The sequence below is a fragment of the Camelus ferus genome, chromosome 9, assembly GCF_009834535.1.
Source record: "Camelus ferus isolate YT-003-E chromosome 9, BCGSAC_Cfer_1.0, whole genome shotgun sequence".
Taxonomy (NCBI): domain Eukaryota; kingdom Metazoa; phylum Chordata; class Mammalia; order Artiodactyla; family Camelidae; genus Camelus; species Camelus ferus.
The window spans coordinates 13546450-13574103 of NC_045704.1; the positions used below are offsets into that span (position 1 = coordinate 13546450).

At 47.9% G+C, this 27654-nt stretch overlaps 1 long non-coding RNA gene and 1 pseudogene across 3 annotated transcripts in view; one reads left to right on the forward strand and one right to left on the reverse strand.

Moving 5' to 3' along the window:
- Window positions 1–11790: 11790 nt before the first annotated feature.
- The window catches only part of LOC116665660, a 30335-nt gene continuing 14471 nt past the window's right edge, over window positions 11791–27654 (reverse strand). For all 3 annotated transcript variants that reach the window (XR_004322276.1, XR_004322277.1, XR_004322278.1), the window contains exons 3-4: window positions 19246–19379; window positions 11791–14251 (exon numbers count right to left, since the gene is read on the reverse strand). This is a non-coding gene — a long non-coding RNA (uncharacterized LOC116665660). The remainder of the gene's footprint in view (window positions 14252–19245; window positions 19380–27654) is intronic.
- Window positions 22315–27171, forward strand: LOC102523411 (annotated as a pseudogene).

The following is a 27654-nucleotide window of genomic DNA, read 5'->3' on the forward strand; positions in this document are numbered from 1 at the left end:
CTCTGACCAAACAGCCAATCCAATGAAAGAGCTGGTATGACTTCACTGGGTGCTAGTCAGATTTGTACTGCCTGATGATTGGCCAAAGCCAGTGAGAGGGGAGGGTGACCAGAAAAGGCGGGAAATACACGTGAGGAAAGTTCGGCAGTGTCAGATTTCCAGAAAGTTCCAGACTGAGGAAACTTGGGTTCTCATTTGGCCCCAGCATGGTCTCTGAGAAAAGAATAATGGAACTCTGAGTGAAATCTGGAAGATTGTGATGGGTCTTGAAGCACAGACTAAACACTTTCCTGAGTGAATAGCTAATTGGGAGCCACAGTGTTATAACGTGACTTTGTGCTAAACAGAAATCTATTCCACCCAACAGGCCAGAGGGGTGGGGTTTAAAAGGCAGGAAGCAATAAGTACGATGGAATGGAAGGCCACCATGGCCTATGATCTTCCTTGCCACCTTGACCTCTGCCCCCACAATTAACCACAAAATTTCAAATTTGTAGGAGAGTCCCTGAACAAGCAGTTTGATGGAATCTCAGATGCAAGGATATGATTTAAGGTTTACTGGGGCCTAGAGAGCAACGTATTCTTCCCCCAAGAAAAAAAGCAGGCCTCTTAGCCAATGGGGAGTTAGGATGGGCCATGATGTCACAGGTTACTAGGCAGAGAATAGATCCTCCTGCCAATGTTCTGGGTGTGCTCCTGAGGAGAGGAAGTGACTATTTGATCCCCCAACCTACCAACACTATCCTATGTATGAGGAAGCTTGCCTTTGGCTTCCAACTGAGTGCCCTGGGTGGGGGCATCTCTGAAGCAGGAGTTAGGAGTCTTTAAGGGATTTTCTAAGAAGAATTCTGTTTAATTATCTGGCTTTATCTGTCCTTTCTTTTTTTGGTCTTTTTTTTTTTTTTCCAGTTTTATTAGGTAAAATTGACATAATTTGACTGCACATATACAGTATATAGCATGCAAATACATATACACAATATACTGCACATTTTAAAATATACATATATTTATTGTTCATTGTTGCTAAGAACAGTTTAGACCTTTAGTTTTTTAAACTTACATAGTTATCAAAGGAATAAAGCCAAACACAAAATAAGAATCAACAGAATGCAATAATCCAATCATAACAGACAGTCAAATGTGCTTATACATATTCAAGAAATCATTCATCTAAGTTATAACTAATAAGTGGTTTATTTGTTTTTTTTTTTTTTTTTAGAGTCCACATATAAGCGATATCATATGGCATTTTTCTTTCTCTTTCTGGCTTATTCCATGATATCTTGAAAACAATTCAATCAAACATTAACCCCTATACTTCACCCTCATATCTCCTTGCCAACTTTAATAATATAACGGCTAGTTATTTTACCAGCAAAGGTGAGTTTATTAGGGAATAGCAGAAGAATTGCAATTGAGGATACTCAAAGATAGGTGACCACACACAAATACAGAGAACAAGGCAGGGGAACTTGCCTTTGGAGGGAAAAGAGGAGAGTTGAAGGGGCCTGTAATAACCAAAGAGGCCATTGGAGGAAACTGGGAGTCCAAAGTATGGAGGCTTCTCATTGGTTGGGCTGCTAAAGTCTCTGATTGGCTGAGCTAACAGGGCCAAGAGGCGGAGAGAAGTTTTCTTCTTCTGCTAGATAGTAACTTAAACGCACCTTCCTATTAGAGATGTAGGTTTGCCTCCCTCCTGTTAACTGAAGATGCCTGGCGGGGCCTGAGAACTCCCACTACAGGCCTGTCCCACCTCCAACTCTACCTGCAGTTTCTTTAGTTACACATATTATCATGTTCAAAATTCAACTATGTTGACCATTTCCACTGCTGCTATGTTGGTTCAAGCCACCACCACTCTTCACCCAGTTTACAGTGTCTCTACACTGGCCTGTTCACTACCTTCTTAGAGTCTTCTTCAACAAGACCTAGGATAATGACTACAAAACCTAAGTGACGGGGTAGGATATTGCTCAAGTGGTAGAATTCACGCTTAGCAGGCGCAAGGTCCTGGGTTCAATCTGCAGTACCTCTTCTAAAAATAAATAAATAAATCTAATTACCTCCTCCCCCTCAAAGAAAACCTAACTCAGATCATGCTACTACTATGGTATACAACACTTGAGTGGCTTCCCATCTTACTCAGAATAAAATTCAAATCCTAGCCCTGCCATACAAAGCCCTATATGATCTACTCCCACCACATAGCTGACCTCACCTCCTGCAAATCAACCTCATTCAAACCTCTGCAGATACAAAGACCAAAATACCCCACACAGCTCATGTATAAGGTGTTTTCTAAAAGCTGCTATACAACACCTCTGTTATCATCTTACTGGCAGGAATTTAGTCACATGACCACACTTAGCTGCAAGAGAGAGCAGAAATATAGCCTTAAATGCTGAGTTGTCTTAGACCTAGCAAAATAGGATGTTTTGATATCAAAGAAATAGAATAGAAATGATATTAAGGACATTAATCAATACTGCCATGCCCTCAGCCAATCAGAACCCAAAGTATACTGTGACATCATGAGATGCTAGGTTGAGCAGTCTTTTGGAATTTCCAGGAAAAGAGGGGATGACTTTAAAAGTAGATGATGTCTGGTCTGACACTTCATCCCACCTCCTGCTGCCCTGAACTTGGTGTTGTGGCTGTTTTGTTTGATGCTGTAACCTGAGCCTTCAGGACATAGTAAGTAGTCAATAAATATTTGTTGAATAAATAGGTAGGTCTTCTTATTGTACTCATTATACAGATGAAGAAATTGAGGCTTCCTGGGGGACATCACCTTGAGATGGAGGCAGGGATTCAAACCCACATGTGTTTGGGTTTGGCTAGAATCCTTGACCACCTCTCTGATAAAGAAACTGAATAAGAGAAGTGTCGAGACTTAGCAACTGTCACACAGCAAGTAGCCAGCATTCATTAGTTCTCCAGAGCTGAGCTATCCAGCCAGTAACCACTGCCAAACTGGTAGCTGGTGGCTAGCATATCGCACAGAGCAGATAAGGAACATTTCCACCATCGCAGAAACTTCTATTGGACAGCACTGCTCAGGAGACCATTTTCATGAAGTGCATGGACTCTGGAGCCAGATCACTGGTTCACACCCCTCCCTGTCCCTCAGTTTTCTTATGCGTAAAATGGGGATGATGATGATGATAATAGGAAATAACCCACATGGCATATTATGAGGATTAAATGAATTAACCTGTGTATGCATTTGTTTCCTCTGGCTTGTCTCTTCCTGGTCTCTACAGCTCCCACTGTCTTTGTGTCTCTCGACACATACCTGCATTTTTGAAGAAGTGTGTCACTGACATCAGAGCATCCTGGGACTTTAAAGAGTCTGTCTCTCTCCATTGCTCTCTATTCCTCCCCCCACCTGTGATGGTATCTAAAATAAGTCCACAGTCTTTGAGATACTTCTGCTCAAGAGGAGAGGCCTAATCACTTCCCCTTTCAGTGTGGGCAGACCTAGTGACTCACCTCCGATGAACAGAATCAAGCAGAAGTGATTTTGTGTGACTTTCGGGATTAGGTCGTATAAGACACCTTCTCTCTCTCTCTCTCCCAAGTCACTCAATCTGAGGGAGAAGCCAGTGGCCATGTGGTGAGGAGCTGAGGCCTCTTGCCAAGCACCATGTAGGGGAGCTTGGAAGTAATCTTCCAGCCCCAGTCAAGCCTTCGGATGACTGCAGCCCTGGCCAATGGCTTACTGCACCCTCATGAGAGACCCTGACTTCTCTGTTGATGTCTGAGCCAGAGTCACCCAACCAAACTGCTCCTTAATTGCTACCCCTCAGGAACTGAGACAATCAGTGTTGCTTTAAGCCACTTAGTTTTAGAGAAATTTGTTATGTGACAATGGAAAATGAATACAAACTTTTCTTTCTTGTGTGTTCTCTGTGTCTCTCTATTTCTGCCTCTCTCTGGGTGTCTGTCTCCCTACATCTTGTGTCCTTGAGTGTCCATTTCATTCTCTATCTCTGAATGCCTCTGTCTCCCTGATTTCTCTTTAGTATCTCCCCTTATGTCAGTGTTTCTGTATCTGGGTCTCTGTTTCTGTCTATCTGTTGGTGTCTGCTGGTACCTCTTCCTCCGCATGAGTCTCTCTATGTGTAGATGTGCATGTGCGTCTGCCTCCTTCTCTGTCTCCTCCTCTCTGTGCCCCTTGCTCTAGGGGTGTGTTTCTATGCATCTCTGTCTTTAGATCTTATTTTCTGTTTCTGTCTCTCCCCTCATACCTCCTGCCTGGCATCTTGCTCTTCCATCTCTTAAGTGCTCTGAGGGTCTCTCTGTCTCTGGGTCTCTCTGCTTCTATCTCTAAGTTTGTGTCTCTGTCTCTGTCTCTCTTTCTCTGCCTCCCTCTGTATCTGTCTCGTTCTGTATTTTACCCTCTCATTCTGGGGGTCTCTATCTGTCTCTTCTCTGTGTACATCCGTTTCTGCATCTCTTTCATTCAAGGTATGTGAGTCTCTCAGTCTCTCTTCCTCCTGCCCCCACCCCCACCGCCCCCGCCCCCTCGTCTCTTCCCTGGCTCTCCCTCCGTCCTCTCTCCACACCTAGCTCAGCTCCTTTACCCTCTCCAAGCCTCCGCAGTTCTCTGATCTCACCTCTGCTCTCTTGCCTCTGCCTTCCCAGCTCCTCCTCCCACCTCCCTCTCTCTTTCCAGGTCTCTGCCTCCCCCTCCTGGTCAGCGGCCCACACCGCACTCCAGTCTCCCAGGGGATCCCTCAGCCGGGTTAAGGGAGCCCCTGGCCGAGGCCCGAGTGATGCTTTGGGCGGGGGCTGCAGGCGCTGGCGCAGCCTCTGACCCGGGCCCCCGCGAGCTCGGAGACCCCCGATCCCCCGGGGCCAACGGCCCTGAGCACGGAGACAACGAGGACTCTCCCAGCTCCACCTTAAGCGCCCCCCCCCCCTTCCGCCTTCTGCGGAGGATGGAAACTGCCAGCTCTTGGGCCCCAGGTGTCTGGGGCCACCCCCGCCCCCATGGCCCCAGCGCGGATGGGAGTGGGGACTAGCCCTTCAACGACCCCTCCATCCTGCCCCTTAGACACCAACCCCCACACACGCCAACCCGAGGAGGAGTGTTCACTGCTGTGAGGACCCCCCCACACCCCAAACAACGACAGAAAAATTGAATAACACCCAGAGAGAGAAGAGAGGGAGAGGGAGGAGGGAGGAAGGGAGGAGAGAGAAGAGAGACACAGAGAAACAGAGAGAAGAGGCTGGAGAGGAGGAGGTGGGGAGACAGAGGAGCTGGAGACCGAGAGGGAGAGAGTGGGGAGGACAAGGGGGAGAGAAGGGAGAAGGAAGAGGCAGGAGCAGAGAAGAGGGAGAGGGAGGAGGAGGAGCAGGTGAGAGCAGCAGGGTGGGGTACGGAGTTAGAGGGCTGGGGGAGCTTGAGGAAAAGAGAGCCAAGAAGAGGGTGTGGATTAGAAACCAAGAGGTAGCTGGAGGGAGAAGCAGAAGGCAGAGAGAGGAGAAGGAAGGTCGGGAGGGAGAGGGAGGCTGGAGGGTTCGGGAAAGAGGCAGGAGAGGCTCAGAGAGGAGGAAAAGGGGCGGGGGTGCAGGTGGGGTGGGGGTTTCTCCATCTCGGCTGCTTTAGTAGCTGGGGAACTGGGACTCCCTGTGGGGAGGAGAGGAAGGCTGGGGGTCCTAGAAGGACAGGGTTCCAGAAAGAGGGGACAGAGCTGAGAGAGGGGGTCCAGAGCATTGGGAAGGGGTTGCCCAGAGGTCTCCTGGGGATGGAGAGTGCTGCTCGCCTGAGTGCCCCTGGAGCGCTGGTTCTCTGGGCCGCACTGGGGGCGGCAGGTAAGGCCTGGGGGTCGGGGCAGGGGCCCCTGAGGGAGCGGTGGGGGTGGGGATGCCAAGGAGAGGGGTTCAGGCTGCTCTCTCCCCAGCTCACATCGGACCCGCACCTGACCCCGAGGACTGGTGGAGCTACAAGGATAATCTCCAGGGAAACTTCGTGCCAGGTGCAGCCAGGGCGGGGACCCAGGAGTCTGGGCTGCAGGCGCCTTCTTCCTGAGACTCAGGAGCCCTCTCCTCCCACCCCTGCCCCAGGAGCCAGGAGTCCCAGCCCCTTCCTCCCTGCCTCCGGAGACCCAGCCTCTGAACAGAGTGGCTCCCCAAGGGACATTATTCATGTGCATTCCCAGACCCCAAGCAGCCTGGTGATGAGGACCCCAGGGCCTGGGCAGGGAGGGGTAAGTGATTGAACTGAGAGGAAAGGAGGGAAAGAGAATCATGAATAGTCACTCTCTCCTCCCCTTGGGCACATCCCTTCAGTGCCAAACCTCCATTCAGACTTTGAGCCCAGCCCCTCCCTAGCTGCGTACCCTGACAAATCACTTCTCCTCTCTGACCTCATAGATGACCCAGCTCCAAGGTATTTTCCCAAGAGACATGAAAACATATGTTTGCATACAGACTTGTACACAAATGTTGATGACAGCATTATTCATTATAGCTCTAAACTGGTGAGAACCCAAATGTCCGTCAAGTGGTGAACAGATAGGCACCCCGTGGGACATCCACACAGTGGAATACTACTCAGCAGTGAAAAGGCAGTGAATGATTGATACCTGCAAGAACATGAATGAATCTCAGAAACACAATGCTAAGTGAAAGAAGTCAAACAGAAAGACTAAATGGGGAATGATTCTTTACGTAAAGTTCTAGAAAAGGCAACACTAAAGTGACAGGAAGAAGATCAATGGTTGCTTTTAGTATATTCACCACAGTCACTATCAGAACACCTTCATCACCACAAAAAGAAACCCCATGCCCATTAGCAGTCACTACCCGTTCCCTCCTAAACCTCTCCTCTTCCCACTGGGCAACCACTAATCTACTTTTTGTCTCTGTGAACTGGCCTCTTCTGGACATTTCATATGAATGGAATGGTGACCCGTCGTGTTCAGCTTTTTTCGCTTAGCATGATGTTTCCAAGGTTCACCCATGGTTTAGGGTGTGTCAGTGTTTCACATCTTTTTATGGCTGAATGATATGCCATCCACTACATTTTGTTTCTTGCTTCAATCGTTGATGGACATTTGGGTTGTTTCCTCTTTTTGGCTATTATGAATAATGCTGCTATCAAGGGGGAGAACATTATTGTATATAAATTATATTTCAGTAAAGCTGGGAAATAAATACTGAGCAGAACGGTATGAATTTGTTTGGAGAGATATCCAGAAGTGGTAAAAGGATGAAGAAAGATAGGAGTATGCCTGCAAAAGTGAGAGTCATCATCGACTGCAGTGGGGAGAGAGGCTTTCTGGGGGTTTCTGGGCCCTGACAGCATCCCAGATGTGCAGTAAAGGGTTAACTCAACGGTCTCGTGGTGCTCAAACTCTGCACACTCCAGAGAAAGGAGTGACTCAAACAATAAGATCCTACTGTATAGCACATTCAATATCTTGAAATAAACTATAATGGAAAAGAGTCTGAAAAAGTATATATCTTACTGAATCCCTTTGTTGTACACCAGAAACTAACACAATATTGTAAAGCAACTATACTTCAATAAAAATAAATAAATTTTTTAATGTAGCAAAGAAAAGATTGACCCATGACTGGCTCCTGGGACATGACATCCAAGCCCTTGGCATGTCCTACCTGATAAGAGAGGCTTTGTTTACCTGGGACCTTGGGCCACATGGTATCAGCCTGCCTTCTGGAGGTGCTGGAGACAAGTAACTAAGGTCGGCCACACGGGCACCCAGCCAGTCCTGCGTGACCGACCCCCAGGAAAATCCCTGGACACCAAGGCTCACATGAGGTTATCTGGTTGACAGTACTTGTTATGTGGTGTCACACATCACTGCTGGGAAAATTAAGTCTGTTCATGTGAGTCCACCGGGACAGGACAACTAGAAGCTTCTACCTGGTCTCTCCTGAGCTCTACCCTGTGCACCTTTGCTGATTTTAATCTGTATCTTTTTACTGTAATAGAACATAACCATGAGCATGGCTCTGGTGAGTTCTGTGAGTCCTTCCAGCAACTCACTGAACCTGAGAGCGGTCTTGGAGTGACCTGACATACCAGGTCTTAACCTGGATAGGAGTTTCTGCTCCGTTATTCTTTATACCATGCATTTTATGAATGTTTCACATGTATGGTGTTAGAATTTAAAAATAACAATCAGGACTTCATAACTAATGCAAGGTGGCAAATAAAGAAAAGGGAAGAATTAAAAATAAATTTCTGGATTGGGTTGATACAGAAGACTTGGCTTGGCTGATGAGAAAACCTGCAAAATGAAGAAGTTCTGAATTCACTTTGGCCTTTTGAGGTTGAGAACCTGAGGGCAGCCTCTCACTTAGCAGACTGACTTCAAAGCCCAGAAGAAGTGATAAAAGGACTAAAAGTGATCTCACTCAAAGAGACATGTCATTGAAAAAGGTGCCATTTTTTTTCCCCGAAGAAATTAAAGAAAATTTTAAAAGGTGGTAATATCCAACTTTGACAAGACTATGGAAAAATGGGCTTGGACAGACTATAAACAGAGTTGTACAGAATATAACTTTTTCACAAGTTATACAACATAAATGATTTTGAATGCACACATCATGGTCCAGAAATTTTACTTCTAATAAGATATTCTTAAGAAGAAGTATCAGTATGCGTGCATAAGCGTTTCCCACACTACAGCCACAAATGGCAAGTGACAGGATATTTTCTCCATCATCATTTGTAATAGCAAAAAATAACAAACAACCCAAAAACCTTCAATTGGAGTACGGATGTGCCAGAGCTGATGAATATAATAGAATCTTTTTCAATTACCAACGGGATTGGAAAGATGTTTACTATTCATAGCAGATTTAAGAAGGAAAGCAAATTGCCCAAGTTTGTATGAGTCCATATTTGAACCAAATGTGATATGTGATCTTTTCACAGTTATTTATTTTTAAGTTTTTAAGTTTTAAAATTTCTTTTGGCAACAAGTTTATACTGTACAGCACAGGGAACTATATTCGATATCTTGTAGTAACTTATGGTGACAAAGAATATGAAAATGAATATATGTATGTTCCTGTATGACTGAAGCATTGTGCTGTACACCAGAAACTGACACAGCATTGTAAACTGACTATACTTCAATAAAAATATGTATTTTAAAAATTTCTTTTGGTTTTCTGTTTAAGAGCTTGCTTTTTTTTTCTAGATGCCTCAACATTGTTTGTTAAGTATCCATGCTTCAATCGTTACTGTGTAATGACACCCTCAGCATACATTAAATTCCCAAATGGATTTCTGTCCAATTCGGACCTTTCTAAGCAGTTCCTTTAATCTGTTTTCCATGCACTGGGATCATACTGTTTTATTTATTGAGGCGTGACCGTATTGTTTAACATCTGGTAGAGCCTGATCTCCTCAACCTGCTCTACTTTGGGATTTTTCAGTTATTCTCTTATTAAACTTTGTGTTTTGGGTCTAAAGGGACGTTTCTGGCCCCAAAATAAAAAATGTGAGAGTCATCTAAATACAGTAAGTGAAATCATGAAATCGCCCAGGGAGAAGAATGGTGATTTCCACGGATAGGACCCCAGGGAACACCCGTGCTTGGAAGGAACACCCCATGTCCCTGAACCTAATTAATTAAATTAAAATTAGCATACAGGGCCACAGGCAGCCTTCCACTGAAGCTTGGCTAACTGAAGAAACTCCATAAAACAACCAGAAACAACCCTCCGCCCTCCCCACTTTCTTAGGCACTGTATTCATTTCCCAGGGCTGCTGGAGCAAAATACCCCAAACTGAGTGGCTTAAGCCACGAAAATTTATTGTCTCACAATTCTGGAGGCCAGAAGTCTGGGATCAAGATGTTGGCAAGGAGGGGGAAAGAGTATATCTCAGTGACGGAGCACATGCCTAGCGTGAACAAGGTCCTGGGTTCAGTCCCCAGTGTCTCAATTTTAAAAAAAAACATTAAATAAATAAATATACCTAATTATCTCCCCCTCAAAAAGAACAAAAAAGATGTTGGTGGGGGGGAGGGTTTATCTCAAGTGGTAGAGTGCATGCTTAGCATGTGTGAGGTCCTGGGTTCAATCCCTTGTACCTCCATTAAATAAATCAATAAATAGACCTAATCATCACCCCTCCCCCAACCCCCGTCCAAAAAAAAAAAAAAAAGATGCTGGTGGAGTTGATTCCTTCTGAGGGTGGGAGGGAGACTCTCTTCCCTGCTTCTCTCCCAGCTTCGGGGGCTTTGCTGGCTGTGGCTGGAGTTCTCCGGTACGTAGCTGCATCACTGCAGTCCCTGCCTTCCTCTTCACACAGGGCTCTCCTGTGTGTGACTGTGCCCACATGTCCCCTTTCCATAAGGACACAGTCGTACTAGACTAGGGCTCACCACAATGAGCTCATCTTAAGCTGACTACATCTTCAAAGGCCCTACAAGGGCCTTATTTCCAAAGAAGTCACATTCACAGGTATTGGAGGTTAGGACGTCAGCATATCTTTTTTAGGGGGACACAATCCAATCCATTCACAGCTACCACTCTAAGCAGATGAGCCAGGCTCAAACACTATATAGAATATTACTGTCATCTCCTAACTCCAGCCCCTGTAGGCTTACAATGTATAACAACACGTGTTTACGATCATAAATATCTAGAGCACGCGGACCAGATGAGCTGTTATTTCCTCTGGCTGCCACTGATTTTTTAAAAACCAGGGAATGGTATTGATTCAGAACAGAAGGCAGATGAAGTGGCCGCATTTGCTAAATCCTAAATAAAATTCTATACTAGATTATTCATCAGCTGTCTTGTGAGCCTACAGGAAAGAGCTAGGAATCAGTGTGGTTTCACTGGGAAGGTACGATCCATCGGTCTCACTTTCTCAAGATCAACTAACCTGCAAGAACAAACCTGCGTTTCAGCAAAGCCTTTGGCTTAACTGGGCTGAGGTCAGCTGGGAGCAATTTCTTTCCAGCTATCCCTGTCCCCACAAGCCTTTCATAGATGGTTCCCTTATGGTGCATGGGAGAGAGGATCTGGGGGCCTTCAAGTAGGAGGAGGGCGGGTCCCAGTGGAAGAGGAGGGGTCCCGTGGGGAGGCTCTGGTAGGAGAGAGGTTTATAGTGGGGGCAGGAGTTTCTGGTGGGGAGATCTCCTGGGAGAGGGGATTTCAGCAGGGGGGATTCTGGTGGGAGAGGGACTTCTGGTGGGGGTGTTCTGGTGGGAATTTCAGTGGTGGGATTCTGATGGGAGAGGGGAGTCTGGTGGTTTTGTAGAGTTCACATCGGTTGACAGAACCTCAGTGGGACGATGGCAGTCACCTATATGTTAATTTACCTCTCATTACAGTGATTCATGTACACCTTGACTGTAAGTTCATCTCAGAGGTGATGCATTCTGTGTCGCGTCACTGAATAGAGTTGACAGTGACAATGGCATGAAAATTTTATAGCAGAGTGTCAAGACCTCCCAAAAAACTGGCCAGTGGGGAGGCTGGCTTGGAGTTCTGTCCCCCTCAGGGTCGGGGTCCCCGATTTCTCCCTCCGAACCTCTGAGATCCGAGGCATTCTTATCTCCTCCGCCCCATCCCCCCCGCCATCTTAGAAAGCGGCCCAGGTCTTTGGGTTTTCTGGCGGCTGGTCTGATCCTTCCCGGAACACTGATTTTTCAGACTTTAAAGCAACTGGCCTTAATGCTCAGTTAACTTACAGTTGACGGAAGGTTCCAGAGGGTGTTGCGGCCAGCGCAACAACAGTTCCTGTAAATGGACAGGCGACGCAGCACTTAAGAAAGACAGACACAAGAGTAAGATCAAAGATGGGACCGGAGGACTCAAGACCTCATGGATCAAGAGCCCTGAATGCCTGGTCTGCATCATATTTATTATGATTCTCTAGCAGGAAATAACCTAAGAATAGTTCTGAGGATTATTGAAGCCTAATAGCAGCCACCAGGCCCCCAGCACTCTAGATTAATTATTAAAAAGAGTCACCATCCTGTCTCCTCCTGGCTTCATTCTTCTGACTTGTAAATAGGTCAGGGCTGTGTCACAGATAACCTTTTGACCACCCTTTAGCAAACGGCAGGGTCTAAGTGCCAGAGCAGTTTTCTGCTCACGTTAGCTCAGTTTTCTGAGACTAACATCGTTTGCCTCCAAGAAGCATCTGGTTTCTGTTTAACAGCCTTAACCTGTCACAAGGGAACTTTGTATATTCCTTATTCTTTAGGAGACATCACGTTGTTCTGTATTCCCACATCTCCCCCCTTTTTTTTTTTGTAACAGCACGTAGGCAAAAAAGGCATTCTTCTTCACTAGTCCGCTGAGGTTTTGTTGAGCGCATCTGCAGACTAAGCAAAGTAAAATTAAACAAACGGCAAGCATAACTATTCCATTTAATAACCCCCCCAACCCCAATTTTTTATCCAGTGAATGGGAGTAAGTGACTGAAGCCCCAGAGCAATGCCTTCCAAAGTATCCGTGGCTGGTAGCAGCTCTAAAGCTGCGTGCTGCATACCAGTGACCTTTGCTTGTAGTTCTTTAATATCTAATGTGAGATTATCTTTGTGTCCTTTAAGATGTCTGAACACCGCTTCTAAAGCTATAGCTGTTTGATTATACACGTAAGGGATTACACAAAACGAAGTAACATTCCAGTCACATTTTAAATGCAATTGTAAGCGCATAATTTGGAGTTCTTCCAAATTTAAGACAGCACTTTCTAAATCCACCAGCCTCTCATTAATTTCTTCATCTATATGAGTTTGACTGCCCCAAGCAGCACTCGCATTTTCATGCCATTTTTGTACAAAATGAGTTGTTTGAACTGTCTGATGTAAAGCTATCCCAGCTACAGCGGCGATGGTCGCGATAGCAATCAGGCCCATGATGGCAGCAATTAATAATTCTATAAATTTCTTTGACCGTTTAAGAATGGCATTTAAAACATTTAAAAGAGCATTCATATCAGGAGAATTCTCCCAAGGCCTGTCTTGTTTTACTGGAATCCAAATTCCTAACCTTCTTCTAACAATGTAGTAAGAATAGTTGGAACCATACAAAGTTTGACTTAGACGTGTATACAGTTCCCATATCCACACATTTCATGGGATGTATAATTTATAGCTATTGTTCCTCTAAAGAAAACATAAGGATCTCTTAAACAGGCTTGAATGTAATGAGTTCCATTAGGAGAAGTTTGAAAATTAAGAGTATAATTTTTGTCATGATGATATGAACCTTCCCAGATTTTAAATTCCTTGCAACTTTCCAAATATCATTTTGTGTAATTCCATCTAATGTTTGGGGTGAAGGAGGCGTCATTCCTCCTCCATGCCATATTATGGGATATTTTGAATGAGTGGTTATGCAAGTGTGATTATAATTATCCACACTCCATTTTAATGCTTTATGATGTGGATCACAAGAGGAAGGAGCACGCGAACAATTTTGAACTGGGTACCCCTTAGGGGATCAGTCTACTACAATTCCACAGGAATCATTGAGTAAAGTCACATAATTAGTTCCTCTACAGTAATCCCAATAAATAACATCTCTTGCAGGGGCCCAAATTCTATCAACAATGCATAATGGGCAATCAGGGGGATCTAATTTAGTAATATTGATTTCATCGAATCTAAAACTTAACCCAGACAAAAGGTGAAGTTGCACTGGAATTCTTATTTTTAGGAGTCACCGATAACCAGGCCTGCATTCCTAACTTTAAGCAGCCTGGGGGTGGCTTCAATACAAACAGGTCTGTCCTTAAAGCCTAATGTGATGTTACATTTAGACCCTTCCTCTGATGGGTGCAGAAGCAATCGATCATCTTCTGGTCCACAGGTCCAAGAGGAATCATTAATATATATAGGAATAGATGGTTCTCCCCAAGTTACAGGTCTTAGTAACGGGGGATTTGGGACATAAACCCAACAAGTAAAATTTTCTGCCTGCACTTGGGAATGCCTCTTACAGCAATGGCAATTGAGGCAAATGTAGTAACCATCAGATTGGGTGTTGTGACAGGTTTTTCTTGTTCATCCAGCAGCTGCTCAGCCTTTAGGCACAGATTCTTAATTTGCTCCCATGTCGGTATGAGGGCTTTCTTTGTATTATTTGTCGGCAGAGCTATCTTAGTGGTCTGGATCATCAGGCCTTCCATCTGCACTATCAGTGGCTCAGTGTCCCACAGGGTGCGTCTTCTCTTTTGGCCGCTCATGGTATGGCTTGATTCTCCAATTAGGCACCCACACAGGTTCTAAGTTAAAGCCTAGGGAAACACAAGCATACCCTCGTCCCCATGTTATTAATCTCTCAGGGGACCATTCCCCTGACAGTGGATCTTGCCACCATATTAAACACTGTGTCGAAATTGATGTATTTTCTTCATTTTTACTTTTATAATGTAATTCAGGCTGCCGAGGTGGAAAACTCATTGATGTTCAAAAAATTTAAAGTAAATATAAAGATTTGTGTAATTAAGAATGTGCGTTCGCATCTCCCCCTTTTTGTTTTTGTAGCATACGTTTTAAAGTTTGATTTGCTCTTTCAAATATTGCTTGTCCTTGTGGATTATAGGGAGGCCTGTGGAATGTTTTATTTTCCATTGTTCCAGAAACAATTTAAATTGTCTGCTAGTATAGGCAGGGCTATTGTCTGTTTTTACTGCAGCAGGTAGACCCATAACTGCAAAACAAGCATACAAGTGTTGAATTACCTTACCTGTGACGCCTTTTCTCCTGTTTGTGTCAATAGCCCATGTAAATTTAGAACATGTATCTATAGTAACGTGTACATATGACTGTTTTCCTAAACTGGGAACATGGGTTACATCCATCTGCCATAAATCATTGGGAGTTAATCCCCTAGGATTTACTCCGTCCTTCTTGTAAGGTGATAGAGTTAATATTTGACAAGATGGACAAGTCCTTATTAAGTTTTTAGCTTGTTCCCAGGTAATGTTAAACTGATTCTCAAGCTTTTTGAATTTATATGAGTCAGTTGGTGAAAATTAACAGCTTCTTCAAGAATAGGCATTACTAATCTTATCAGCTGCTTGATTGCCTTCAGGCAATGGCCCAGGTAAATTTGTGTGTGCACGAATATGAGTAATGTAAAATGGAGAAATTCTCTGATGAACAACATTTTATAATTTTATAAATAGATTTAACAAAGGTTGTTTTAAGTCTTGTTTAATAGTGGCAGCTTCAATTGAATTGGCTACATGTACCACATAAGCAGAATCAGATAAAGTATTAATAGGTTCTGAAATACCTTATAATGCTGTTAACACTGCTACTAACTCCGCTTGTTGAGCTGAAAGCCCACTGGTATCAATTTTCTTTGTTTTAAACCCAGTATATTCAGCATAGCCTCGACTAGTTACCATCTGTAAAAACTGTGTTAGCATCAGGTATAGGATTTTTTTCTGGTAATTTTTGGAAGAATCCACTGCGTTCTTTTAATCAATTGAATAATGGGATTATGTGAATAATGATTATCAATGACACCAATATAATCAGCAAAAGCAACCTGCCAGTTTAGAGAAGAGCATAAACAATGATCAATATCCTTCTTTGAGAGTTCTATAATAATATGAGAAGGATCATAGCTGCTCAGCTCTTCTGAGCGGTTTCTGCCCTTAATAACCATGTCAGCAACAAGGTCTAAGTATGGGGATAGTGATTTTGCTGTCGAATTTAAAGAAAGAGCCATTCAATTATGCCTTCATTTTGTACTAATAATCCTGTAGGGGAGTGGGAGGGATGACAAATTAGTAATTGTAAAGCTTGATCAAGGTCAACTCGAGTAAGACAAGCCTCCTGAATTCTTTTTTCAACTAATTTTATTTCTTCTATAGCTTCTTTGGTAAGTTCTCGGGGCTATTCAAAGCTAGAGCTGCCATTTAACAAGGCAAAAAGATGAGACAAGGCATAAGCAGGAATTCCTATTTTATGCCTCAGCCAATTTACGTCTCCTATTAACTTCTGTAAATCATTAAGAGTTTTGACCTGATCTTTTCTTAACTGTATTTTGTGGTCTGATCGTGGTCATTTTTACAATTGTTCCTAAGTAGGAGTAGGGTGTTGCTGTCTGAATCTTTTCGGGAGCTAATTTTAAACTTGCCATTTCTAAGTCCTTTTGAATTTGTTCAAAAAGAGTTATAAGTTCCTCTTTTGATGGGGCTGCAAAACAAGATGTCATCCATATAAGAATAATACAGCAATGTGGAAACCTTTTTCTAACTGGTTCCAAAGCTTTAGCAACAAATGTCTGACAGATTTGAAGGGCTATTTAACATTCCTTGGGGAAAAACTTTCCAATGATATCTTTTCATGGGGGCAACATTGTTACAGGAGGGCACTGAGGAAGCAAAACGTTCTTGGTCCCTTTTCTCTAATGGAATTGTGAAAAAACAATCTTTTAAATCAATGACTATTAATGGCCATTCAGCAGGAATCATAGCAGGAGATGGGAGTCCTGGCTGTAGAGGACCCATTGGTTGTATAACTGCATTAATAGCCCTTAGATCCGTTAAAAGTCTCCATTTACCTGACTTCTTTTTAATCGGAAAGACTGGGGAGTTTCAAGGGCTAAAAGACTCTTCTTTCTTAATTGTTCTTCTACTAATTGCTGTATTCCTTCTAATTTTTCTTTTGTCAAAGGCCACTGCTCAACCCAGACAGGGGCATCAGTTTTCCAGTTTAATGGAATTGGTCTAGGAGAATCATTTTTACAAACAGTGGCCATTAGGATAAAAGGGGGGGGACCCCAACCCTGTTCAATGGGTATTAATCTTAGGCTCGACTGGATTTAAGATCCCTTGATTCTCTTCCCAGTCCTATGCCAGGCACACGGCCTTGGCGCGCCATCATCGCCTGACTCTGCTGACTGTATCGCGAAGGAGAGGGAATATGGATTTCTGCCTGCCGCTGTTGTAGCTAATCTCTTCCCCGTAAGTTTATCGGCAAATCAGCAACATATGGCTGTATTTTTGCCCTTTGTCCTTCTGGGCCTCGACAGTCAAGAATCAAACTACTATGCTTCAATCCTTGCGCCCTGCCTGTACCTATTACTCTGATGTCTGCAGGCTGCGGCGGCCAGCAATTTGGCCAGTGACTAGAGCTAACGATAGAAATACCTGCTCCCGTGTCAATTAGTCCCTTAAAAGATTTTTCTTGTATCTTTACACTACATACGGGATGTGAGTCTTAAGATATTTTCTGTCAAGAATACTCCTTTCTTTCCAGAGCTCCCAAATCCCTTATCCCCTCTCACATTATTACTAGTGCCCACAGGGCAGTGTGGTAAAAGCGGCCACTGAGCAATTTTTCCTCCTTTCCATGGCTTAGTTGAGGACATCATAATTTTAATTTCTCCAGTATAATCAGTATCTGTCACTCCAGTATGTACTCGAATTCCTTCAGACATTAAACTTGATCTTCCTAACAGTCCCACTGTGCCGGGAGGAAGGGGTCCATAAATCCCTGTTTCTATTAAACAACGATGGCTCTTCTGGCATGAGGATAAATGAATTTAAACAGCGAACATCGACTGCTGCACTCCCTGAGGTTGCTGGGGATAGTTCCATGACACCGCGTGGTACTCTGTGTTGTCGCTGGCCTGTACAGGGAAAGCCCCCTTTTGCTGCGGGGCTGGGAGCATGCCCCTCTTGAAGTTTCCCCAGAGCACAGTTCTGTTCTTATGGAACACAGACCTACATTGATTTGCCCAATGATTTCCCTCTTCACATCTTGGACGAAGTCCAGGAGATTTTTCTTTTCTATTTCTCGCTTGATTACCTGGGTAGTTTTTTGTTTACTGCCTCTACACTCCTTTTTCGTATGGCCAATTTTTTCACAATTGTAACACTTACCTTGAAAATTTTTCCTAATTTTAATCCTGCCGTGGCTTGTGCCATCATGTTGGCTTTAAAACTTTCTGTCCCAACTCCTTGACACATTTTGATATACTTTGTCAGTGAGGCTTTTCCTTTAAAAGGGCGTATGGCTTTCTTACAATCCTCATTGGCATTTTCATATGCAAGGAGTTGAAGAATGGTGTCAGCAGCCTCAGCATTAGTTACTTGCTTTTTGATAGATTCCTGCAGCCGAGCAATAAATTCAGTATAGGGCTCTTTAGGTCCCTGATGTATCTTTTGAAAAGCAGTGGCTGATTGCCCTTTAGGTTCTATCTTTTCCCAAGCTCTTAAGCAGCATCGTCTAACTTGTTCAATAGACAAATCTTGCATAGGGAGTTGATCAGCTACACGCAACCAATTACTCATTCCTAAAAGTTGATCTACCGAAACAGCTACGTTATTAGCACGATTGTGAGCAGCCAAAGTTTCAGCATAATCCGCCCACCAAGTTTCAAATTGCAAAACTTCTCCTGGAGCTAAGACTGTTCTGGCTAAAGCCTGCCAATAGGCTGGAATAAGTCTGGCAGTTTCAGCTATATTTTGTATTATTCCTAAAGTAAAAGGTGATTGCACCCCATACTCTTGCACTGCCTGTTTCAGCTATTTGACAGCTTTGAAAGGGAAAGGCTCATGAGGAGCTTCACAAACTCCTTGAGGATTTTGAGGGTCGACCCCAGGGGCTACTACTTCTCATATGACAATGGGAAAAGCAGCTTTCATAGCATCTAAATTTATCTCCTTCCTGTCTGGCTTGTAATATCCCTTGCTGTACGGATGAAAGAATATTCTCTCACCTTTTTTGTTTCATTTTCTCATTTTTGTTATCCTTCTTGTATGACAGAAGAGGACGAGGAGGAGGCCAATTTATTTCCTCTTCCATTTGCAGGGCACTAGGATAAGTATACCTCTCTTGTCCCTCATGTTCTAGTACGGTTTTTCCTGTCCCTTTGGGAATAGCATATTTGGGGCTTTTCCAACCTAGTTCATCATCTTTTTCATCTGAACTTTCTTCTGATTCATCTTGTGTCGGCAATGGCTCTAAAAACGATTTTATCAATGACCAAGTAGGCCAAATGGAGATAGGTGTAGGAACCCCTTTTTGATGTAATTTCTTTAGTTCGCTCCCTACTTTTTCCCACTGTTGTAAATCTAATGTGCCCAGGGAGGGAAACCAAGTACAATGTTTTTCAATAGTCATCAATAGTCTAAAATATGTCCTTCACTTGTTTTAGCTCCCCCTGCTTTAAGCAGCTGCTTCAAAAGGCATATATATGGCTGGTACTGGCCTGAGCTTTCTGTATTTCCCATTTTTACCCTGATTAAATTCCCGACACAATCCTTACCGGCAACGGATTCTTGAGGCCTCTTTTTCCTCTCAGGGTCCTGTGGCTCTTCCCAAGCTTCGGTTTCACTCTGGTGAATCTCCATCTGCTCCAGGTCCCTGTTCGGGCGCCACTTGTGGCCAGCACAACGGTTCCTGTAAACGGACGGGTGATGCAGCACTTAAGAAAGACAGACACAAGAGTAAGATCACAGATGGGACCGGAGGACTCAAGACCTCATAGATCAAGAGCCCTGAGTGCCCGGTCTGGATCGTATTTATTATGATTCTCTAGCAGGAAATAACCTAAGAATAGTTCTGAGGATTATTGAAGCCTAATAGCAGCCACCAGGCCCCCAGCACTCTAGATTAGTTATTAAAAAGAGTCACCATCCTATCTCCTCCTGGCTTCATTCTTCTGACTTGTAAGTAAGTCAGGGCTGTGTCACAGATAACCTTTTGACCACCCTTTAGCAAATGGCAGGGTGTACGTGCCAGAGCAGTTTTCTGCTCACGTTAGCTCAGTTTTCTGAGACTAACATCGTTTGCCTCCAAGAAGCATCTGGTTTCTGTTTAACAGCCTTAACCTGTCACAAGGGAACTTTGTATATTCCTTATTCTTTAGGAGATATCACGTTGTTCTGTATTCCCACAGACGGGAGGAGAAGTGGCTAGGAATCATGCAGCCAGAGGACAATGTCCCACCTCAGTGTTAGTGACCCTGATCCCCACCCAGCAGGTCAGCCCCTTCCCTGAGATCACAGTTACCATGTGGTGGGGCTGAGCCCGCTTGCCTGCCCTTAGGAGTCAGTGGGGCAGGGGGCTGAGTGTGAGTGGAGCAGGGACCCCAAACCCAGAAAGATCATCTGGCCACCGTCCCGTCACCCTACCTGACTCATGCCTGCTGGGCCAGCTGGCTCAGGGCTGTCTGGCTGTAGATCCCTGGAGGGTGTGGCTCTTATGTCTCACACACTCTTGGGTGGCATGGCTGCCAGGGGTCCTTGTGGGGAGAGTGTGGTTGTTGGCCTGAGGACTGGAGTTGAGGTGGTGCTGGATTCTGTGGGCTCTGCTTTGAGCTCCTGCCCAGAAGCCCCATTAGCCTAGGGCCTGAGAACAGCCACTCCGCACTCACACCCTGGAACCCGAGCTGGCCGCAAAGCTCCTGCGAGAGGGAACACGTGAGGAGCTAAATGCAGAGGATGCTCTCTTCCTGGGTGCAGGTTTGGACAACATTAGGAGATGTCATGGGTGGGGTGCATGCCAAACAACCAGGGAAAAGAAGGCTGGGCCCAGCTGGACCCCTACACTGGCCAGGCACAGGGCCTGACTCTGCATCTGGTGGGAGCACAGCTAGACTCTGGTCCTTGGGAGGTGGGATACAGTTCCCAAAAGGGGCAGGGACTGGGGGCTGCACATCTGGGTGCTCTAGTAGGCAGGAGCTGGCTTTTGGATTTCTCGGGAACACTGGGGGACTCAGCCCAGTTACCCAAAGTGCTAAGGGCCAGAAAGTGGTACCCCGTGAACCACCCAGGCAAGAGAGGAGAGGTGGGAGATGGGGTGAGGTCCTTAACAAGGCGGGTGCTGAAGGACTGGGGCAAATGCCCAGGGAGGAGTGCAAAGTGGTGCCAGGCTCCTCGGGAAGTGCAGAGGGCCAGGCCCAGCATCTAGGGCAGGGGGAAGCTGTCTCTGCACAGGGCCAGTGCAGTTGGAACAACGCGGACTCTGAAATCAAGCTTGGGGAAAATGTGACCCCACCCGCACCCCCAGGTGCCTCATAGACTCCCAGCCCTCGGACAAGCCCTCATCTAGATTCAGAGCAGGAGCCTGGGACGGTGGAGCCCAGAAAGGCTCTAAGGTCCCAGATCTGAGTGAGCTCCTCATTAGGGGCTGCCGGCTCAGGAAAGGGAGAGCGGGGGACATTTCAGCACCAAGTCGTTCCTCCTTGCTACCATTCGGGTATCTAGATTTCTGGCCCCTCCAATGGCCAGGCATCTGGTTCTGCCCTGTCCTGCCTCTTTATCTACTTCCTCAGCACCCAGTACCCCCACCCCATCTGTTCCCCAATCTGACCTGGTGACTTAGGACCAATGGAGAATGTGAGGGCTCTGATTCTCAGACACCGAGGCCTAGGATGGCAGAAATTATCAGAAAGTCCTCAGAAATCCAAGCATAGGGTCCTCCCACCCCGAGTTTCAAAGAGAACTCAGACGTCTGCTTTCCTGATCCCATGCGGATTCCTTACCCACTTCCAGCCCTAGACATCCCCATCCTGTTCCTTAAGACACTTCTCTGAGCCTTGCACCTGGGTGGGAAAGGGTTAAGGGCAACTGGAGGCTGGAGGTGGGTGGCAGGGAGGCCCCTTTGTTTGGGATAATCCCCCTCCGTGCCCAGGGTGTGGAGAACAAGGTTAGGGCCCTACATGGGAAAGGGCCTCCACTCTCATCCCAGTAGGTCAGGGCCTGGCCTCTGGCTTCTGATCCCTGGGCCCCGGGCTCCCTGGCCCTTCCCCTCTCCTGCTCCCCTCCCTGCCAGTCAGGCCTGCTGCACTGTCTGTTCTCCTCCTGCTCCACGGGTGTCTTTGAGTCCAACTGCCACTGTCTGTCCCAACCCCCAGGCTCCCTGGGACCCGGTCCCCGCAGTCCCTGAGGACTCTGCTGCCTGGCTGCCATCTGTCCAGGCCTCCTGGCCTCCCCTTGTGTCTGTCCTCTCTCCTCGTGGTTCCTTCTCCCTGCCTGGCCCTTCCCTACACTTGAGTCTCCTCCTCTCCTGTCTGTCTTTCTATCTGTGTCTCTATCTATCTCTGCCTCTTTTTCTTTGTCTCAGAGGCTTCCTCAGTCTCTAAATCCCCCTCCCCCTTGTGCCCTCTCTAGGTTTCCCCATCTGCCCCCTCCTTGCCCCCTCCCCAGGGCCCCTGCCCCCCGACACTGACTGACAGATAGCTCTGGGGTGTTAAGCTATGGATTAGTTCAGGCAAAATTCTCGATTTGGTTTGCGTTCTTTCCCCTTCGGGTTATGTAAACAGTAATTCTCCCCAGATGGAACTATTTTCCTCGCTTGGAAGCAGCTGGGAGGGGTCTTGGGCAGGGCTGGGGGTGGAATGCCGGGGTTCCTCAGGGAGCCCGGGGAGCAGGGCGGAATCGGACCCCTGAAGGTGCCTGAGGCTCTCAGCCGGGCACTCTTCTCCTCTCCAGGTACCTGCCTCTGCTGGAACCATGCCCGTGACCTTGGCCCTCTTGCTCCTCCTGAGCCAGGCCAGTGCAGACCCTTGCTACCATCCAGGGGGCCGCCCCCGCTTCTGCCTCCCACCAGTGACCCAGCTGCCTGGCCTGGCCGCCTCCTGTCCCCAGGCCTGTCTCTTCTCCCCAGGGGTGGACTTTGGTCCCAAGGCCACCTGCAATGTCAGTCTGACCCTGGCCTGGGTGGGACCTTCCTCTTGACATCAGTCAGCCTGCGATTCTGCACCCCAGGAACCCCCAGCCCTGGTCCTGTCCACTGCCTGGGCCACTGGAGGTCCCTGGAGATCACTGTGGCACAGACCTGCCTGGCCCCGGGCCTTGGGAGGCCCCGAGAGTGTTACCTTCCGAGCTTCACCGGCCTGATGGCTAGTGTGGTGCCCAGTCACCTCCATGTGGAGTTTGGGGGTCAGGCAGGGCTGGCAGCAGCAGCAGTGGTGAGAGGCCTAGGGTGCGAGAGCTGCTGCCTATACCATCACAACCCGCCCTGGCAGCCCGCCATTCCCTGGAACAATCACCCTTGCCTGCGTGAGTCCTGGGTCCCCCATCCTCACTCACCTACCACCTGACCCCATGACCCCAGCATGGGGTCCCTTGTCCCTGAGGGGCAGGAAGCTCTGTCCTTCCCTAGGGCTGCTCCCTCCTTGCTTCCCCCCATGTGCTTCTCCAGACAGGGCCCCTAGTCTCCTCCCCTCACTACCCGCCACCACCTATCTGCCCCGAATCTCTGCCATCCCCAGATTCCCAGCTACTTAAACACTCACTAGGGCCTCCAACCTCTCCCCACACTCAATCATGAGGATGGGTAACATTTCCTGAGCACTCAGCCCAGGGCCTGGCTTGGGGCACACACTTGGACACTCGGGTGGGATTTATGGACTGGCTGGAGGGGAACAGCACAGCCGCACTCATCTGGACGTCTGGACTCATCAAATCAACCATGTGGGGAAAGTATTCATTAGACATGTATTTAACCAGCATCTACTGTGTGACTGGCAGGTACTAGATCAAGCCCATTTTACAGACGAGGAGACCGAGGCTAGAGGTGGAAAGTACCTTGGGCAAGGACAAATGGCCAGTCAGTGGCAAGGCTGGAAACTGAGATTGAGAGGCCAAGCCCAAGGGTCTTAGCTGGTCCCTGCCAGGCTCTGTCAGGTGCTGTCACACTAGACGTTCTACAGGCAGACAGAAGCGTGGCCTCAGCAGCCAACCAGCTCAAATCCCGGCTCTTCTGCCTCCTGGCTTTGTGACCCCAGGCAAGTGACCTAATCTCTCTGTGCCTCCATTTCCTCACCTGGAAAATGAGGATAGTAACAGCATTTCCTTTACAGGCTATAGTGAAAATTCAATAATTTAACATCCATAAAGTCCTTGGAATAAAGCTGAATACAGTACCTGGCACACAGAAAGAGCTTCCTGAGTCCACCAGGGTTACCACTCTCCAGACGAGGGGGGTCAGGCCCAAGGGGATGGGTCTCTTGGTCCAGGTCTCATGGCCAGCAAGGGTCAGACAGGACTGGACTCGAAAACAGCCTTCCTAGATGCTGGGCCAACACCGTGCTCTCCAGCTGGACCAGCGCACCCCAGGGCAGCGCAACACCCTCCCTCTCCACACTGTTTCCAGACTGGCCTCCAGAGTCCAGGCCCTTCCCCATCCCTCCAGCAGCTCCCCTCAGAGACAGGCCTCCTCCACTCCCACCTCCAGCCTGCAGCCCTTGCCGGAGGCTCTAAGTGTGTTACTAATCCTGGGAGGTACCTCCAGTCCAACAGGTACGTACACACGTACACACACACACACACACACACGCTCTTTCTGTCTATACTTCCATGGATCTCACTCTCTCCATCTCCCACATTCTTTGTCCCTCCCCTCTATTTCTTCCTGCAATGTCAAGTGGACTGACAGACTGAACTACTGGCACAGCTCCCCACTCTGTCCGCATCCCCGCTGGGGTCTTCTCTGACCCTCTGTCCCCACCACCTCAGGACTCTGTCCAGTTGGCCCATTCCCACCAGTTAGATCTGAGGCCCCAACAGAGGAGTGAGGGAGGGCAGACTCACGTGGCCTGAGGGTGGGGCTGGCTTCATCCTGGGCCTGGACAGGGCTTGGGAATTGGGGAGGCAGTCCCTCAGAGGATCACCACACCCCCCTGGCTGAGCTGGGCACTGCCCTCTGAGCCTGGGTAAGAGACCACAGGGTTGTGACGGAGAAGGGTCTGGGCGGACACGGTGAGAAGAACTCTTGTGGCGGAGCTATGGGCTTCACAGACACGGTGGCCTGAATATCCCCCCATCCAAGTTCTCTAGAGAGAAGCGAGGTGAAGTGATCACTGTCCGGTCAGAAAGAATCCAAAGCCCGACAGCACTCCCTCATAATCTGAAGAGCACTGCCATCTCTGATGCCTACAAAACCCTGGAGAGCAGAATTGAGATCCCTACTAAATGGGAGGAAATCGAGGCTCAGAGAGGGGGAGTCATTTCTGCAAGAACACACAGCTGTCTCAGCTCCCTGACCTGACCACTACTCCTTGGGGTCCTCAGGACCTGCCCGTCCTGGCCTCTCAAATTTCCTCAAGTCAAAACCCCTTACATCTCTCCAAAGAATGGCCCATGAGCCCCCTCTGTTAGCATCTCACTGGGATTCCTGCTAGAAGTACAGGCCCCTGGGCCCACAGAAGCCCTGGAATCTGAGTTGTTCTTTTTAAACATTTCCTCAGTAATTCAGGTAAGTGGCAAGGTCTGAGAGCCACTGCCTTAGAAAATCTGATCAATGCTCTCCAGGAAAACGTACATGCCTCATGTCCTCATGTGAGCTGTGTGAGAGGCACTGGAGTGTGGCTGCTAGGAGCACAGACTCTGGAGCCAGAAGGCCTGGGTTCCAATCCTACCTCTGACCTCCCCTCAGCTGCAATACCATGGGCAGGCACGGCACCTCTCCGCCTCAGTGTTCGTGTCTGTAAAATGGGGGTGATGATGACAGCACCAGTCTAACAAAGCTGCTGTGAGAAGGAAACACGCCAAACACTTAAAACATGGCACCTGGTATGTGGTCACTCGAAACAGGCCAGCACATGCTCTGTGTCAAGCCTAGGCCTTGAGTTAAGCACTTTATAGCTAGTGGGTTTCATTTAAATCTCATCAGGTAGACACTATAAATGTCATCTGGCAGCAGAGGAAACTGAGCTACAGAAAGGAGAAATCACTTGTCCAAGGAACACAGGGAGACAGTTACACGTAGGGGCCTGACTCGCAGCCCCCGCCCGGAGCCGCCACCCTTCTTTACGCCCACCTCCGGGCTCACACAGACATCCAGCAGCCCTCTAGGGCCTACCCAGCTCCAGTCCACTGCACGGGTTGAAAGAGGAGAAGGAAGAGGTTGTAGGGCCCACATTTACCCAGACCCCCAGGCAGTCTCCATCCTGAGGGCAGCGGGGAGAAAGGTGGGGAAGGGGAACACAGGGCCGGGCCTGACATGCCCCGACTCCACCCTGCCCCTAGCCTGCTCCTGCAACCAGCACGCCCGCCGCTGCAGGTTCAACTCTGAGCTGTTCAGGCTGTCGGGTGGCCGCAGTGGGGGTGTCTGCGAGCGGTGCCGCCACCACACAGCTGGGCGGCACTGCCACTACTGCCAGCCGGGGTTCTGGAGAGACCCCAGCCAGCCCATCACCAGCCGCAGGGCCTGCAGGGGTGAGTGCAGCCTGAAGCCCTGCCGAGAGGGAGGGGAGGCAGAACTTGACTCCTGGGTCTGAGGGTAGAGGGGATTGGGGGTGTGGCTCCTGGGTCTGAGGGAGGAGGGGACAAGGAATTCCAGTCTCCCCAGTCTTGGGGAGAAGAGGCTGGGAGCCTGGACTCCACATCCCTGGATCCTCCCCTCATGTAGCCTGCCAGTGCCATCCTATTGGGGCGACAGAATGGTACCTGCAACCAGACCAGTGGGCAGTGCTCCTGCAGGTTAGGGGTCACTGGCCTGACATGCAACCACTGTGGTCCTGGCTTCCAGCAGAGCCGCTCCCCCAGGATGCCATGCCAGCGTGAGTCCTGAGGGACAGGGCCGCAAGTCCCAGGTGGGGCGGGAGGGAGACATCCCAGATCTCCAGTTGGCAGCTGGGGTGAGGGTCTCTGGGAGATGGAAGCTAGAAGCTAGAAGCTAGAGGCTGGAGGCTGAACTCTGAGTCCTTTGACATGTGGAGACTGAAATTCCAGTCTCCTCAGTCTGGGGGAGGAAGAGGCTGGGGCTGGACTCCTGGGTCTCAGGGAAGAGGGGTTAAGGGACTGGAATCCTGGGTCTAAAGAATGACAGAACTAGGGGTCTGGACTCCTGAGTCTAAAGGAAGAAGGAGTGAGGGAGCAGAACTCCAGGAAGGAGGACAAAGTGGGCTTACACTCTTGGGCACCTAGGGAATACACATTTGGGTTCTGGATGCCTGGACTCCTCAGGGGAGGAGGTGGGTACTGAAAAGCTAAATCTCTGCTCTCTCCAGGAATTCCCGAGGCACCCACCACCTTGCTACAACCCCTGATGCTTACAGCTCTGGTAAGACAGGCTGGTGTGAAATTCCCTGGCAGCAAGAGGGATTGGGGAGGAGCTGATGGGGCCCCCAGGTAGAGATACAGTGGTGGCTCACTGAGCCCATCCCAAGGGTTCGGACACCCCAGCTGTCCATCAGGATGGAATGCAGGATGGGCAGGGGGCAGAATGCTGTAGTCTAGGCCTCAGAAGCCCACTGCAGACAGCCTGACCCTCCTCAGACCCTCAGTGCGAAAACAACTGGAATATCTCTAGGACCAGGTTACACAGGAGACTTCGGAGGTACTGGCAGCAAGAGTGAGTGCTGGCGAGAAAAAGGGCTAGCAGCTGCAAAGGTGTTCAGCTCTGCCTCCAGGCCAGAGTCCCCTTCAGTTTTCTCGAAAGGGATGTTGGAATTGAAAGGGCCTTTCCCAATCTAGATTCTAATGGGAGAGCAAACAAATGGGGCGGGGCTGATCCTTACCTTATGTCTTCTTTTTCGCCATGTTTTTGGCTTTGTAGAGTTTCATGATGTCCTTCAGCCTGACATCTGAGGGTCTGAGGTTGCTCGCGCCCAAGACCCGCCACCCACTACCTGCTGATTGGCAGCGCGGCCCTGTCCGACCAGTCTTCGACCGCTAGGGCCTTGCGCTGTCCTGGAGGCCCTGCTTTTCCCTGAGGCGGCTGCAGC